Source organism: Ranitomeya variabilis, chromosome 2 (genome assembly GCF_051348905.1).
Source record: "Ranitomeya variabilis isolate aRanVar5 chromosome 2, aRanVar5.hap1, whole genome shotgun sequence".
Lineage (NCBI taxonomy): Eukaryota > Metazoa > Chordata > Amphibia > Anura > Dendrobatidae > Ranitomeya > Ranitomeya variabilis.
Genome location: NC_135233.1, coordinates 180,192,632 through 180,209,219, shown reverse-complemented (window position 1 = coordinate 180,209,219; position 16,588 = coordinate 180,192,632).

Below are 16,588 nucleotides of genomic sequence, written 5' to 3'. Positions count from 1 at the left end.
GCAAAAAGGTTTGCCAAATGACGTCATAAAGCAAGCGCACATCGCCTGAAGAGATAGCCACATAGATGGTGTGGTACTGCGTTACTCCAGCGGCGCATGCGCACTAGGGCATAGGAGGTTATAACAGCTCCTGACTACGGCATGAGGAAAAAATAAGAATATTAATGTCCAGGTATGCATATTTTCCAGGAAGGGGCGTGTGAAGAAACGTGCACCATTCTAATTAAATTACTCCAAGCGGCAATTAAGTAAGTAAATAGTGTGCTTAAAACAACTGCGCATGCGCGCCACAGAATCCATATTTGTGAAGCCCCAAAAACAACAGCCATATTATTGGATTGCTAGGGGATAGTGACAAGTGAAAAATAAGATTTAAGGAAAAAGAAAAAAGACTAGAATAGTGACTTTCACAAAAAATAAATCAGCAAATCCTAAAAGATACACAATTAACAAAGGTCTATTCTAAAACTTCCTGTGCAATAAGCCTTCTAAAAGGTATATATAATGAATATGTCATAAAGAACATACTAACAATCGAGGTCAATATTAACTAAGACCCTATGTGAAAAAAAGAAATATGAACGAGACCTGTAAAAAATACCTTATACTGATCATGGACATAATATTCAATATTTCCCTCATAGAAGCTCATATCATTCATAAAGTGGCCTAGTGCATGACAAAATATATACAAAAATACCAAAATTACAAATCTCATACGCACAATCATAATATATGGTTAGTTTGAGAAAATCCCACTGCAATATATGAGATTGGACATCATTAAAGGTGCCCAATCAATCCCAGATAAAATAAAGTGCAAAGTCTCCATAATCAAGAGTCCTAAGGCATATAACTTTGTTGGGGAATATACGTCCGGTACCCAGAAAGGGAAAATAAATGGGTACTACACATCTCCGATATCCAATTCCCATTCGAGGGTTCTTTCCAGGCATCAAAAAGTCTATCATACCACTGGGCTCATAATATTCATACCGGACTCCTTTGAAGACATATTTGCAACAAAGTAGATGCCGATCACCATATGTAGATAGATTGAAGTAATCCTGCTGGGATGTATGGCATAGGGTATCAAAAGAGATGCACGTTCAATCTCCACTCAAGTCGAATATAGCTGTGGGATAACCATATGTGGGAATTCTTGAGAGCATAGATTTCATCAGGTAACATGCGCCTAGCACCTGGGGCAAAGGGATGGATGAACACTAAAAACTGGAAACAAACAATTGACACAACATTAATAAAACGCCAATTAAAAAATAGGGTGGAGAAGACATCTACAAGAGATCTATATATATATATACAGCTACGTATCTGCTACACAGTAAACATAGACAATGGTGGATACAGACGCCAAAAAAGATCAAAAAGGGAGTATAATGAACCCCTCAAAAAATCACAGAAACGGGGCAAAGGACAACTTCTCATTGAGTCCCTTAGGGGCCATGGTGTCCAGGGTGGCTATCCACCGACATTCACGTTGTGCGAGGATTTGGATTAAATTCCCACCCCTAATACCACCATGGATCCGGTCAATGCCCCGCACCTTAAGGCCGCTCGGGTCCGATCCATGGAAGGATCTAAAATGTTTCGGAAGTGTCTTAAGAGACGCTAAAGCCTCAGCGTCTACTATATCTCGTGCTGCCCTAATGTCCCGTACATGCTCACGTGTCCTGATTTTTAACTCCCTCGAAGTCAGGCCGATATAAATGAGGGAGCAGGGGCAGGTAGCGTAATAAATTACATGAGTTGTACTACATGATATATAATCACGAATTTTGTACTCCCTGCTCCCATCGGAAGATTTAAACGTGCCACAGCGCAGGACATTAGGGCAAGCTTCGCAAGATCCACATGGAAAACAGCCAACTCTCCTAGTACTAGTACCACAGATTGTAGGCTGTTTGGTAACATGATGGCTATGGACAAGATAATCACGTAAATTTTTCCCTCTGCGCTGTGTCATCTGAGGGCCAGATGATAGATGTACCGCAAGGGTATTATCAGTACATAAGACAGACCAATGTTTGGATAATATGCCACGAATCTGCTCCCAGCGACAATTTGAAGTTGAAATGAACCTGATCTTACTCGAATTTTCCTGGGGCATAGCTCTCGGTACCAAAAGGTCCTCTCTGTTGGTATATTTCGCTCGTCTGTATCCTCTCCTGATACAGCGGCCACTATATCCCCTGTCTTTGAACCGGTCACTCAATATGGCTGATTGTTGTTTAAAGCGTGTCTCCGTAGAACACACCCGCCTGTTCCTCAGGAATTGACCAACTGGGATAGCCTTGATGGTAGAAAAACTATGTGCGGAGGAGGCGTGTAGCAGGGAATTAACCGCAGTATCCTTGCGGTACAAATCCGTCTCGATATTCCCATCCTCCCCCACAAATAAAGTAATGTCAAGAAAATCAATATGACGTGCATGAAATTTATATGTAATATATAATTAATATGCAAAGCTACTATTTTTCCTCCGCACATACACCAGGACTCAGCCTGGCATAACAGACTGTATACATTTTCTTTAATTTTTTTTTTGTAAAACAATAAATACTGAGTACACCAAGGCTAGCAGACAGCGCAATGCAACGTATGCCTGCAAACAGAAGATTTTTACACCACAGATACACCAGGCGTGTGACGGAGATAACAGACTGTATAATTTTTTAAAAAATTTTTAAACAATAAATACTGAGTAGACCAAAGGTAGCAGACAGAAGAATGCAACGTATGCCTGCAAAGCACGGATTTTGACACCACTGATACACCAGGCGTCAGCCAGAGATAACAGACTGATCAAAATGTGGCCTTTTTTTGGCACTCCAAAATTTTGTCAAAAATTTGGCTATGACACCCAAAAATAAAATTGGAGTTCTAAAATGTTAAGATATTTAGCGCAATTATATGCGATGCGTGTGACGTACAACACACAGTGATAAATATAACAACTGTAGCTAATTTTTGAGGGGCCAGCTGAAGTTTTTTAGGGCAGCAAAATGGTGTCCAAAAATGTTATGACACTACAAAATATTAGATAGTACCCCCCAAAAAAGGACAGATTGTTAGGCCCACTCACATCTGATGCCTGGACCCCTCCAAAAATAGGTAAAAAATTATATTTTTACGCTCTTGTATTGCAACGACCTGGCTGTATTCTGCAGTGTGACCAAGCAAATAAATGTCAAAAAGGGGGCTATGGATTGCTTTATAAGAAAATGAGCAGGCATAATCTTAAAAAAAAAAAAAATTGCCATGGATAACTGCAGCAAGGTATATATAAAATACGCAACAGCAGACAGTAATGGAGCCTTCTGATGTATGCAGTGAGATCTATAGACTCACATACAGTGCCTGCTAGCCTTGCAGTTATGTGGATATGTGCACATAGACTCCCCTGCCCAACTAGCACAATTAAAAACTAGGCCCGATGATAAGGAGCAGGTCTACTAGGCTTGTAACGCCCATACACGAAGTGCATGTGTGGCGCCCTAGGGTCCTGGTCATCACAGAAGCATTGCTTTCCTCACGGGGAGAGTGATGTTACGTTTGGAAACGATGAAGGATGTCTTTTATCAGGTAATCACAATATACACAACATGTCCACACTCCAGGCCACAAGGGGGAGCTTTTGATCCTATTTCTAGGTGACTCCCCTGCATATTGAGATATATTGTGGTTTGGAACGAGAGTTCAGTCAGAAAGTGCCAGGAAGCAGACTGGAACAGTCTGAGGCAGGAAGAAGGTCTGAAGGGGCCATGTAGTCTGAAGTACTACAGCTCCTAAAGAAAGGGACATACAGAAAGCGGAACATTGTTCAGTGAGTGAGCAGGAGAGCAAAGCATAGGAGAGTGACACCAGGGGGAGGACAGCAGCGAACAGATTGTCTCCCTCGCAAAGCGCAAATAACCGGTAGCCAGACCTCCAAGGTTGTAAGGGACTCTAGGACTTACATCAGAAACCGGCAGGACAGCTGAATTGCAAGTTACCTGTCCACCACTCACCTGAAGACACAGTAACGCATAGAGCCCGGGGCGGGATAGAGTCCCTGTAAAAAGGCTTGAGTTACCTGTCATACAGGTATTGTCCTATCCTATATGGGGGACAGAGAGAAGAACTGTGAGGACCTTATCTGAAGCTATAGGCAGTAAGGGACCACAACACCACCACGCTAGAGGAAGGCTTTTAACTCCACCTGGTAAAGGGGACTCTGGATTCGCTTCCAAGCCAGCCGGACCCTGCCTGCCCTGTGATCTGGTACCCTGGACTGTGGCTGCCTGAAGTCTTCAGTAAACCAGGTAAAGAGACTGCAAACCTGTGTCCTCGTTCTTTACTGCATCATTCACCATCTTCCTTCTACACACCGGGAGCCCTGGGGATATACTTCACCTGTGGGAAGTTACACCATCTAGCTGCCATAACATCACCCCAGAGGACTAAAAGGCAACATTTCCAGCACAAGCAGAAGAGAAATGTTAGAATTTAGTACTGTGGCCTGTGGGGCGTTGGCTGGGTATTTCCGCTTAAGTTCCAATGACTGGGGTATAGACAACTGAAGGCTGTGCTGGGACAAGGACGTGGATGGGCTTGATGATGGTGCTGCTTGACTGTGGGCAACAACGGATTCAGGGCTAGAGGCATTTTCACATGCCTCTAGTAAACTGGGGATTGGCTTCTACGCAAAACATTGGAAGAAGCAGTGGTGTCACCTGCAGAAAGTGTTCCTGGAGCCTAGGGTTCAGCCCACAAAGTCAGGTGCTTTGCTGCTATGTGCCGGATCGCGCTGGTGGTGATCAGGCTGGTAGTTTTGCTGCCCCTGTTGATGCGGGCATGGCAGGTGCTGCAAATGGCCTGTTTGGGGTTATCAGCAGAGTCTTTGAAAAATAACCAGACTCGGGAAGATCTAACAGTTGGAATGGCAACTACCCTCATGTTGGTGTTATGGGGAACGGATGCACGCCTTCTGTCTGTGGCCACCACAGTGCTTCTTCCTGCCTGTTGGGGTGATATGCCTCCTTCCCCATGTGTGCTGCTGTCCTCACTCTGCATGTCCTCCTGCCAGGTTGGGTCAGTCACTATGTCATCCACCACCTCGTCTTCCACATCTGCACCCTGCTCCTCCTCCTGACTTTCTGGGAATTTTGTCTCATCATTGTCCACCTCTTGTGACACTTTCCCACCATCACCTTCGTGTGACCGTGGCTGGTCAAAGCTTTGAGCATCGCTACATATGTGATCTCATCTGGCCCCACTTCAAGTTGACTGGCTGACATGCCAGAATCTTGAAAAGGAAAACTGAACAGCTCTTCGGAGTGTCCAAGTGTGGGATCAGTTGTCTCAGGGCACTTGGCATAGTGGGAGGAAGGAGTATCAGGGTGAGTAATATGCGGTCCACACTCACGGCTACTCAGACTTGACCATGTGGAAGACATGGTGGTGGTGGAGATGGCTAAGTGACCTCTCCCAGAAACCCAAAGAGAGGATGGAATATGAAGGGGCACAGCCAGCACCTATGGCAGTGCCGCCTTTCTGTAAATAAAAAGAATTCTTAAGCACAAAAAAATGATGTGAGGATGAAATAGAGCAGCTCAAGTACTAGTTCACAAGTCTGATCAGTCTTATGAGACCACCTTGACGATGGTTGATAGGCATGATAGCTTATTGACAGAGCACTCCGCCCTTCACCATGTGGTGATTTTAATTACAGCAGGTTCCTAGCTACCCTTAAATGCAGGCTTTACTGAGAGAGGTGTCCACATTCACCCAGGAATTCAGACATCAGCCTAAGAGAGGTATTCACATTGGTTAGGGACCCATCAGTCTTATGAGACCACGTTGATGATGGTTGATGTGCAGACATTATTAGGCCACATTTTGTGCAAAGCATCTCATTTATATTCTCCTAATATTCACAAGCCATATTGCTATTCATATTTCATATATTTCACATTGACATGCTGTAGCACGATAGAGTGCAACCTTTTTTTTAGATATTGTATATGGAGGTAGCTGCTCCCGGTATGCACCTATTCAGACTAGTTTGGATGTGCCAGTCAGTTTTTTGCTGTTTCTGTGTTAGCTTACTGACTGAGCACTCTGCCCTTCACCATGTGGTGATTTTAATTACAGCAGGTTCCTAGCTACCTATTAGTGCAGGCTTTAATGAGAGAGGTGTCCACATTCACCCAGGAATTTAGACATCAGCCTAAGAGAGGTATTGTCATGATCCAGGTCAGAGTTTGCTTCTTGCTTTTCTTTTCCTGGCCTGGTTATGCTGGGTTTAACCTTTCCTGCTTCTCTTTGGTTCGTGGGTGGCTATTTATTGGTGCCGTTTCTGGTAGCTTTTGTCAGTGATAGTTCCAGTCTCTGGCTTGAGCAACTGACCCGTATACCTGTCACGGAGGTACTGGGTAGACTAAGGTTGGTTACCCGGGCCCCTGCGATATCCCTCAGACTAGGGAAAACCCTGTCTGTCCCTCTCCCAGAATTTACACTAATGGTGTGCTTGTCTGGGCCACCAGGCCTGAACCTGACTCCTGTTTCAGCCCTATGCTGAAACCTCCACCCACCACCCAGTGATTAGACCACACACCAACCTCAACAGAAAGCACAGACAGGGAAAACTAAAAATGCACCACGCCGTAAACACACAGGAAAAACACTATAACGTGCACAGGGCAAAACAAATACAAATATAGGAAGGAGAAATATGACAAAGGATAATACACCACCAGATACGATATTTCTACTCCAAGACCACCACTCCAGACCGGAATCACTAGGCACGAGGCACAAGCTATAATCGGCGACGCCCAAAGTCCAGCAGAACTATTTAAAGGCAGTGAGCGTGACCCAGCCTCCAACCCGAGTACCAGCTAAAGTAACCCCGGACAACCTAGATAAAATCTAGTAGGCGCCACTGAGCGTATAGTGGACGAATGCGGAATTACCGCTGTGTGTCGGACGCCCTAGTGTGAATAGCGTCCGACATGACAGTACCCCGCCTTCTACGAGGGACCTCAGGGCCCTCACGACTTATAGGACCCGGCTTGTCCGGATGGCGGCGGTGAAACATACTGACCAGCCGGTCCGCATGAATGTCCGAGGCTGGTACTCAAGACCTCTCCTCCGGCCCATAACCACGCCAGTGTACCAGGTACTGTAATGTGCGGCGCAGTACACGAGAGTCAACCACCTTGGAGACTTCAAATTCCAAATTGCCATCCACCAAAACTGGAGATGGCGTCGGTGTCGCGTCCACGGAACCCACCACCTTTTTTAATAATGATCTGTGGAACACGTTGTGTATCTTATAAACCGTAGGAAGCTCCAATCGGTAGGCTACTGGGTTAATGATGGCGGCGACCCTAAATGGACCAATAAACCTTGGACCTAATTTCAGGGATGGTATTTTGAGTTTTATGTTTTTTGTGGACAACCACACCCAGTCACCCACACTCAGGTCCGGACCTGGCACCCGTCTACTGTCAGCCACACATTTGTACCTAGCACCCACACTCAGCAAGCGCTGTTTCACTCTCCTCCAGACCGATGACTGTTGTGCTCCTAACTGGTCCTCCTCCGGGACGCCAGCAGAGCCCCCCTGACGCAGAGTACAAAATTGAGGATGATGCCCGTAAACACAAAAGAACGGGGACTCCCCAGACGATTCCTGGCGGTGATTATTTATGGCAAACTTCGCCAAAGGAAGGAACGTCGACCACTCCTCCTGATTGTCAGAAACAAAGCAGCATAAATACTCCTCCAAATTCTGGTTCATACCCTCGGTCTGACCATTTGACTGAGGATGAAACGCCGAAGAATGCGATAACTTGATCCCCAGCCGTGAGCAAAATGCTTTCCAAAATTTTGCCACAAACTGAGTACCTCTATCAGACACGATGTCAGACGGAACCCCGCAAGTATCGGGTATCGGACGATACTTGCGGGTATCGGAATTCCGATACCGAGATCCGATACTTTTGTGGTATCGGGTATCGGTATCGAAACAACATTAATGTGTAAAATAAAGAATTAAAATAAAAAATATTGCTATACTCACCTCTCCGACGCAGCCTGGACCTCACCGAGGGAACCGGCAGCGTTCTTTGCTTAAAATGCGCGCTTTTCCTTCCTTCCGTGACGTCACGGCTTGTGATTGGTCGCGTGCCGCCCATGTGGCCGCGACGCGACCAATCACAGCAAGCCGTGACGTAATTTTCAGGTCCTTCTAGGCATTCAGTATTTTAAAATTACGTCACGGCTTGTTGTGATTGGTCGCGTCGCGGTCACATGGGCGGCACGCAACCAATCACAAGCCGTGACGTAATTTTAAAAATGCGCGCGTTTCCTGCCTCCCGTGACATCACGGCTTGTGATTGGTCGCGTCGCCCATGTGACCGCGACGCGACCAATCACAAAGCCGGAACGTAATTTTAAAATACTGAATGCCTAGAAGGACCTGAAAATTACGTCACGGCTTGCTGTGATTGGTCGCGTCGCGGCCACATGGGCGGCACGCGACCAATCACAAGCCGTGACGTCACGGAAGGAAGGAAAAGCGCGCATTTTAAGCAAAGAACGCTGCCGGTTCCCTCAGTGAGGTCCAGGCTGCGTCGGAGAGGTGAGTATAGCAATATTTTTTATTTTAATTCTTTATTTTACACATTAATATGGTTCCCAGGGCCTGAAGGAGAGTTTCCTCTCCTTCAGACCCTGGGAACCATCAGGGATACCGTCCGATACTTGAGTCCCATTGACTTGTATTGGTATCGGGTATCGGTATCGGATTAGATCCGATACTTTGCCGGTATCGGCCGATACTTTCCGATACCGATACTTTCAAGTATCGGACGGTATCGCTCAACACTACTGACCACCTCCTGCACAAATACCTGAGCCAGAGTCTTCACGTTAGGCAACGAAGGCAAGGACACAAAGTGCGACATCTTTGAGAACCGATCAACAACCACCAAGATGACCGTGTTCCCAGCTGAGGAGGGCAGGTCTGTAATAAAATCCATGGGGATCTCCGTCCATGGCCTACTTGGTACCCCTAGGGGATGTAGTGTGCCAGCAGGACGGGAGCGAGGCGTCTTAGCCCTAGCACACGTGGTACATGCTGATACGTACGAGACCACGTCCTGTTGGATTTTGGGCCACCAAAACCGATGCGACACCAACTCCAAGGTACCCCTAACCCCTGGAAGGCCAGCCAGAACAGTATCATGATGCTCAGCCAACACCTTTAGGCGAATCTGGAGCGGTACAAACAATTTGTTAATGGGAAGCTCTGGTGGTACCTCCTCCTGAGCCTCGGCAATCTCAGCCTCAACCTCTGTCGTGAGAGCCGAGACCACTACACCCTTTTGGAGGATGGGTACCGGATCTTCCCGAGGTTCTCCCCCCAGAAAACACCTGGATAAAGCATCTGCCTTAGTGTTCTTAGACCCCGGCCGGTAAGTAACAAAAAAGTTGAATCGCGTGAAAAACAACGCCCAGCGAGCCTGCCTGGGAGACAGACGCTTGGCTGACTCTAAATAAAGCAGATTTTTATGGTCAGTGATAACTGTAACCTGGTGGACCGACCCCTCCAAGAAGTGTCGCCATTCCTCAAAAGCCAACTTGATAGCCAACAACTCCCTGTTGCCGATATCGTAGTTACGTTCGGCGGGCGACAGCTTCTTGGAAAAGTAGGCGCATGGACGCAACTCGCCCAAGGATGAGCCTTGTGACAGCACCACCCCTACTCCAACCTTAGATGCACCGACTTCCACGGTAAATGGTTTTGATATGTCCGGTTGCAGCAGAATGGGGGCCGAAGCAAAACTGTTCTTCAGAAATTCGAATGCGCGCACAGCAGCCTCAGACCAGGCGGAGAAATTGGTACCCTTTTTCGTCATGTCAGTAAGCGGTTTAGCAATGGTAGAAAAATCTTTGATAAACTTTCTATAATAGTTAGAAAACCCAAGGAACTGCTGAAGCGCTTTTAGGTTATCAGGCTGTTCCCAACGCAGCACCGCTTGCACCTTAGCGGCGTCCATTTTAAACCCTGAAGCAGACACAATATAACCCAAGAAAGGCAACTCCTGAACCGAAAATACACATTTCTCAAGTTTTGCATAGAGCTTATTCTCTCTGAGTAGCTGTAACACCTGCCTCACATGCTCTAAATGAGTATCACGGTCGCATGAATAAATGAGAATGTCATCTAGGTACACAATAACGAATTTCCCCAGGACATGCGAGAACACATCATTTATGAAATGTTGAAATACTGCAGGCGCGTTTGTCAACCCAAATGGCATCACCAAATTTTCAAAATGACCCTCAGGATTATTAAAAGCCGTCTTCCACTCATCACCTTGACGGACTCTTATGAGGTTGTACGCCCCCCTGAGGTCAAGCTTGGAGAACCACTTAGCACCAGCCACCTGGTTGAACAAGTCAGGTATCAGTGGCATAGGGTATGGATCACGAACCGTAATCTGGTTTAACTCCCTGAAATCCAGACACGGGCGTAGTCCGCCATCTTTCTTCTTAACGAAGAAGAACCCCGCTGCCACAGGCGAGGACGAAGGCCTGATGTGCCCTTTGCTCAAACTCTCAGCAATGTAGTCTTTTAAAGCTTGCCTCTCAGGACCAGAGATGTTAAACATCCTTGCTTTCGGCAATTTGGCCCCTGGTTTAAACCTAATAGTACAGTCATAGGGGCGATGTGGAGGCAACTCTGAGCAACCCTTCTCAGAGAACACATCCGCGAAATCCAGCAATGACTCAGGAATGCTAGGAGTCACAGCGGACACTCATGTGGCCAGGCAATTCTCCTGGCAGAATCTGCTCCACTGGATTATGTCCTGAGTTTTCCAGTCAATCACCAAGTTGTGCATAGATAACCATGGAAAACCCAAAACCATTTGTGCAGGAAGATTACTGAGTACCCTACATGTAACCTGCTCGAAATGTAGGACCCCAATATGGAGTTTCACCTCAGCCACAAACTCAGTAATCTCCCCCTGTGGGAAAGGAGCAGAATTGATGGTGACCACCCAGATAGGATGAGGCAGTTTTTCGACCGTGAATCCGGCCGTGCGCGCAAACTCCACATCAATGAGATTAGTGGCCGAACCACTATCCACAAAAACAGTGATTGGCAGCTCTCTGCCAGCGACCATAACTTTGGCAGGAAGCATACATTGAGAGACCACAATGGAAGATATGCATAAGCTCAGATTAGCCTCTTCCACACCCTCTGAGCTTAGTAGTTTTCCGCCGTTGCGCTTTTCTTAGATAACAGAGGACAAGCATTTACATAATGCCCATTTTTACAACAGCAAAAACAGGCTCCCTGCTTCCTGAGCAAGGGGGCTCGATGATGTGACACCCCTGCGATTTGCATAGGCTCCGTGGGCTCACCTGCAGCAACCTCATGTGCACCTACACCCTCCCCCATAGGCGGCGTCTCTTGCACCCCCTGACGCAAACGGCGATCAATGTGGACAACAAGACTCATAGCAGACTCTAGAGAAGCAGGAGTCTCATACATCAGGAGGGCTTGTTTAACCCTTCTCGAAACCCCATGAACAAACTGACTCCGCAGCGCGGGGTTATTCCATTGTGTGTCCACCGCCCAGCGGCGAAATTCAGAACAGTAATCCTCCGCCATTCGCTCCCCTTGGCGGAGAGCGCAAATTTTAGATTCTGCTAGAGCCATTCTGTCAGGATCATCATAAATGAGACCAAGAGCAGAAAAAAAAACTCCACTGAGTTAAATGCAGCTGAATCAGATGGTAAAGAAAATGCCCAAGCTTGGGGGTCTCCGTTCAGTAAGGATAATACCAGGCCCACACGCTGAGCCTCATTACCTGAGGAAACCGGGCGCATACGAAAAAATAATTTGCAAGCTTCACGAAAAACAACAAATTTACTGCGTTCCCCAGCAAACCTCTCAGGTAAAGGGATCTTTGGCTCTGCAACTCTACCTGCAGTTTCAGCGTGCACATTAGATACTACTAGACCCTGTTGCTGAACCGCCCCCTTCAACTCAGTGACCTGTAAGGACAGCGCCTCCAACTGGTGAGCTATGGAAGTCATGGGATCCATGGAATACAAAATTTTGGGGCCGATTATAATGTCACGGGGGTACTGGGTAGACTAAGGCTGGTTACCCGGGCCCCTGCGATATCCCTCAGACTAGGCAAAACCCTGTCTGTCCCTCTCCCAGAATTTACACTAATGGTGTGCTTGTCTGGGCCACCAGGCCTGACCCTGACTCCTGTTTCAGCCCTATGCTGCAACCTCCACTCGCCACCCAGTGATTAGACCACACACCAACCTCAACAGAAAGCACAGACAGGGAAAACTAAAAATGCACCACGCCTCAGACACACAGGAAAACACTATAACGTGCAAAGGGCAAAACAAATACAAATATAGGAAGGAGAAATATGACAAAGGATAATACACCACCAGATGCGATATTTCTACTCCAAGACCACCTTCCAGACTGAAATCACTAGGCACAAGCTATAATCGGCGACGCCCAAAGTCCAGCAGAACTATTTAAAGGCAGTGGGCGTGACCCAGCCTCCAACCCGAGTACCAGCTAAATTAACCCCGGACAACCTAGATAAAATCTAGTAGGCGCCACTGAGCGTATAGTGGACGAATGCGGAATTACCGCTGTCTGTCGGACGCACTAGTGTGAATAGCGTCCGACATGACAATACCCTAATGATCCTTCTATCTCTGACTACCCATATTTGTGCCTGACCCATTCCCTTTCCCTGACTTAGTGTGTGTTTGGTGGTTCCCTATAGTGTTTGACTCGGTTTGAATTCTGAACCCTGCTTCCTGCTTTCTGTCTACGTTTCATGTCTGGCTTTGACTCCTTGGCTCGTACCCTGACTACATCTTCTGTCTCACGTTTTGGATCCCACAATTCTACCTGGTTCCGATTTCTGGTTTGTCTCTGACCACGTGCATTGCTGTGACCTCTGATACTTCGTCTTCCTGTTTGTTGCTTACCGTCCTGTCTGACTACTCTGCCGCTTCCTAGTGGCGCTCCACACTCTGCACTCTGGTGCTACATGGTGAGTGCTACCTTTTTTCCCTTACCTGCACCCCCTGGTGGAGGTTGCATGCAACTGCCTTGCATTTGCATTACATTATCACTGACCCAAGCATTTAAAGGGGATTTTGCATTTTTTTCCTTCCTATGGTATGCACCCGCTTCGTACTCTGGTGGACCAAGTGGCAAACCGAACTGAGATGATGCAGGAGTTATCTGTGGAGCACAGGGCTTTGGTTAATTCCCAGAAGCAGGTGCAGAGGGAAATGGCTGAGACAGTTAAGGAAGCCCAGGGGACTCCCTCTGTCAGTAAGTCTGGTAAGGTGACTGACGTGCCTCTGCACTCTCCTGAACCTTTGGTGAAACTCTCTGACACTTTCTTTGGTGAGAAGTATAAGTTCCGCATGTTCAGGGAGGGTTGTAAACTACTATTTTCCATTAGAACCCGATCTTCAGGGGATGAAAGTCAGCGGGTGGGGATAATTATATCTTTATTGAGGGAGTGTCCACAGTCTTGGGCTTTTTCCTTACCCCCGACCACCCCTGAGGGAATGTCTGTGGACAGTGTTGTGAATCTGCTTTTGGGCTCCTTCTGGTGGTGGCTAGTGGTACTGGTGACCCGGGTGTGTTTTCTTTCTCAGTTCACCTGTTTTCATCAGTAGTGGGGAGTTCCTATTTATTCCTGCTCTTCAGTCATTGCCTTGCCGGCCATCAATGTAACCAGAGCCTTTCTGTTGCATGTTCCTGCTCCTAGACTACTGATCAGCTAAGTTGGACTCTTAGTCCTAAGTTTGTTTGCATTTTTTGTTCCAGTTTACAGTTATATCTTTCTCTGTAGCTGGAAGCTCTTGTGGGCTGAAATTACCACTCCGGTGTCATGAGTTGACACATGAGTCTTAAAGTAATTTCAGGATGGTATTTTAAAAGGGTTTTCAGCTGACCGTGCAGTTCCCTTTTGTATCTTTCTACTATCTAGTAAGCGGACCTCGCTTTGCTGAACCTACCTTCATACTGCGTATGTCTTTTCCTCTGAACTCACCGTCAATATATGTGGGGGGCTTCTGTCTCCTTTTCGGGGGAATTTCCCTAGAGGTAAGCCAGGTCTGTTTTTTCCTCTACTAGGGTTAGTTAGTCCTCCGGCTGGCGAGAGACGTCTAGGGATAAAACTTAGGCACGCCCCCCGGCCACTATTAGTTGTGTGGTAGGTTTAGCTCACGGTCAGCTCGAGATTCCATCACCCAAGAGCTTGTCCGTTATTTATGTGTCCTGACGTTCCCCTGCCATTGGGAACCATGACAGTATGGCCGGCCAAGTGTTAAAACTGTTGGCAGAAGAAAGGAGAGAAAAAGAAGTCTGCAATTTTTTTTTTTTTTTCCCTTGGTGCTTGCTCTATAGTTGAATCAGTTGCATTTCAGCTCTAATTGCAGTCTTTGTCTCCCTCTCCTTCTAACCCTTGAATGGCTCTGATCTCACCTGCTTAAAATGGATCCTCAGAGTTTGTCTACAGGTTTGAATAATCTTGCCACAAAAGTTCAAGATTTACAAGATTTTGTTATACATGCTCCTATATCTGAACCTAGAATTCCTATACCAGAATTTTTCTCCAGAGATAGATCTCGTTTTTTGAATTTCAAATATAATTGTAAATTATTTCTTTCTCTGAGACCTCGCTCCGCTGGAGATCCCGCACAGCAGGTTAAGATTGTAATTTCCTTGCTGCGAGGTGACCCTCAAGATTGGGCATTTGCATTGGCACCAGGGGATCCTGCGTTGCTCAATGTGGATGCATTTTTTCTGGCTTTGGGGTTGCTTTATGAGGAACCTAATTTAGAGATTCAGGCTGAAAAAGCCTTGATGGCCCTGTCTCAAGGGCAAGATGAAGCTGAAATATACTGCCAAAAATTTCATAAATGGTCTGTGCTTACTCAGTGGAATGAGTGCGCTTTGGCGGCGAATTTCAGAGAGGGTCTCTCTGATGCCATTAAGGATGTTATGGTGGGGTTCCCTGCGCCTACAGGTCTGAATGAGTCCATGAAAATGGCTATTCAGATTGATCGGCGTTTGCGGGAGCGTAAACCTGTGCACCATTTGGCGGTGTCTTCTGAGAAGGCGCCAGAGAATATGCAATGTGATAGAATTCTGTCCAGAAGCGAACGGCAGAATTTTAGGCGAAAAAATGGGTTGTGCTTCTATTGTGGTGATTCAACTCATGTTATATCAGCATGCTCTAGACGCACAAAGAAGGTTGATAAGTCTGTTTCAATTGGCACTTTACAGTCTAAGTTTATTCTATCTGTGACCTTGATTTGTTCATTATCGTCAATTACCGCGGACGCCTATGTCGACTCTGGCGCCGCTTTGAGTCTTATGGATTGGTCCTTTGCCAGGCGCTGTGGGTTTAATCTAGAGCCTCTGGAAGTCCCTATACCTCTGAAGGGTATTGATTCTACGCCATTGGCTAGTAATAAACCACAATACTGGACACAAGTGACTATGCGTATGACTCCAGACCATCAGGAGATGATTCGCTTCCTTGTGTTGTACAATCTACATGATGTTTTGGTGCTCGGATTGCCATGGTTACAATCTCATAATCCAGTCCTTGACTGGAAAGCAATGTCTGTGTTAAGCTGGGGATGTCAGGGGGCTCATGGGGACGTACCTTTGGTTTCCATTTCATCATCTATTCCCTCTGAGATTCCGGCATTTTTGTCTGATTATCGTGATGTTTTTGAGGAGCCTAAGCTTGGTTCACTCCCTCCTCACAGAGATTGCGATTGTACCATAGATCTGATTCCAGGCAGTAAATTTCCAAAGGGTCGTTTGTTTAATTTATCCGTACCTGAACATGTTGCTATGCGAGAGTATATTAAGGAGTCCCTGGAAAAGGGACATGTTCGTCCTTCTTCATCTCCCTTAGGAGCCGGTTTTTTCTTTGTGTCTAAAAAAGATGGCTCTTTGAGGCCGTGTATTGATTATCGACTCTTGAATAAAATTACAGTCAAATATCAGTATCCTTTGCCACTGCTGACTGATTTGTTTGCTCGAATAGAGGGGGCTAAGTGGTTCTCTAAGATTGATCTTCGTGGGGCGTATAATTTGGTGCGAATTAAGCAGGGGGATGAGTGGAAAACCGCATTTAATACGCCCGAGGGCCATTTTGAGTATTTAGTAATGCCTTTTGGTCTTTCAAATGCCCCTTCAGTCTTTCAGTCCTTTATGCATAACATTTTCCGTGAATATTTGGATAAATTTATGATTTTGTATCTGGATGATATTTTGATATTTTTCGGATGACTGGGACTCTCATGTCCAACAAGTCAGGAGGGTTTTTCAGGTTTTGCGGGCTAATTCCTTGTGTGTGAAGGGTTCTAAGTGTATTTTTGGGGTTCAAAAGATTTCTTTTTTGGGGTACATTTTTTCCCCTTCTTCCATTGAGATGGATCCTGTCAAGGTTCGGGCTATTTGTGATTGGACGCAACCTACTTCTCT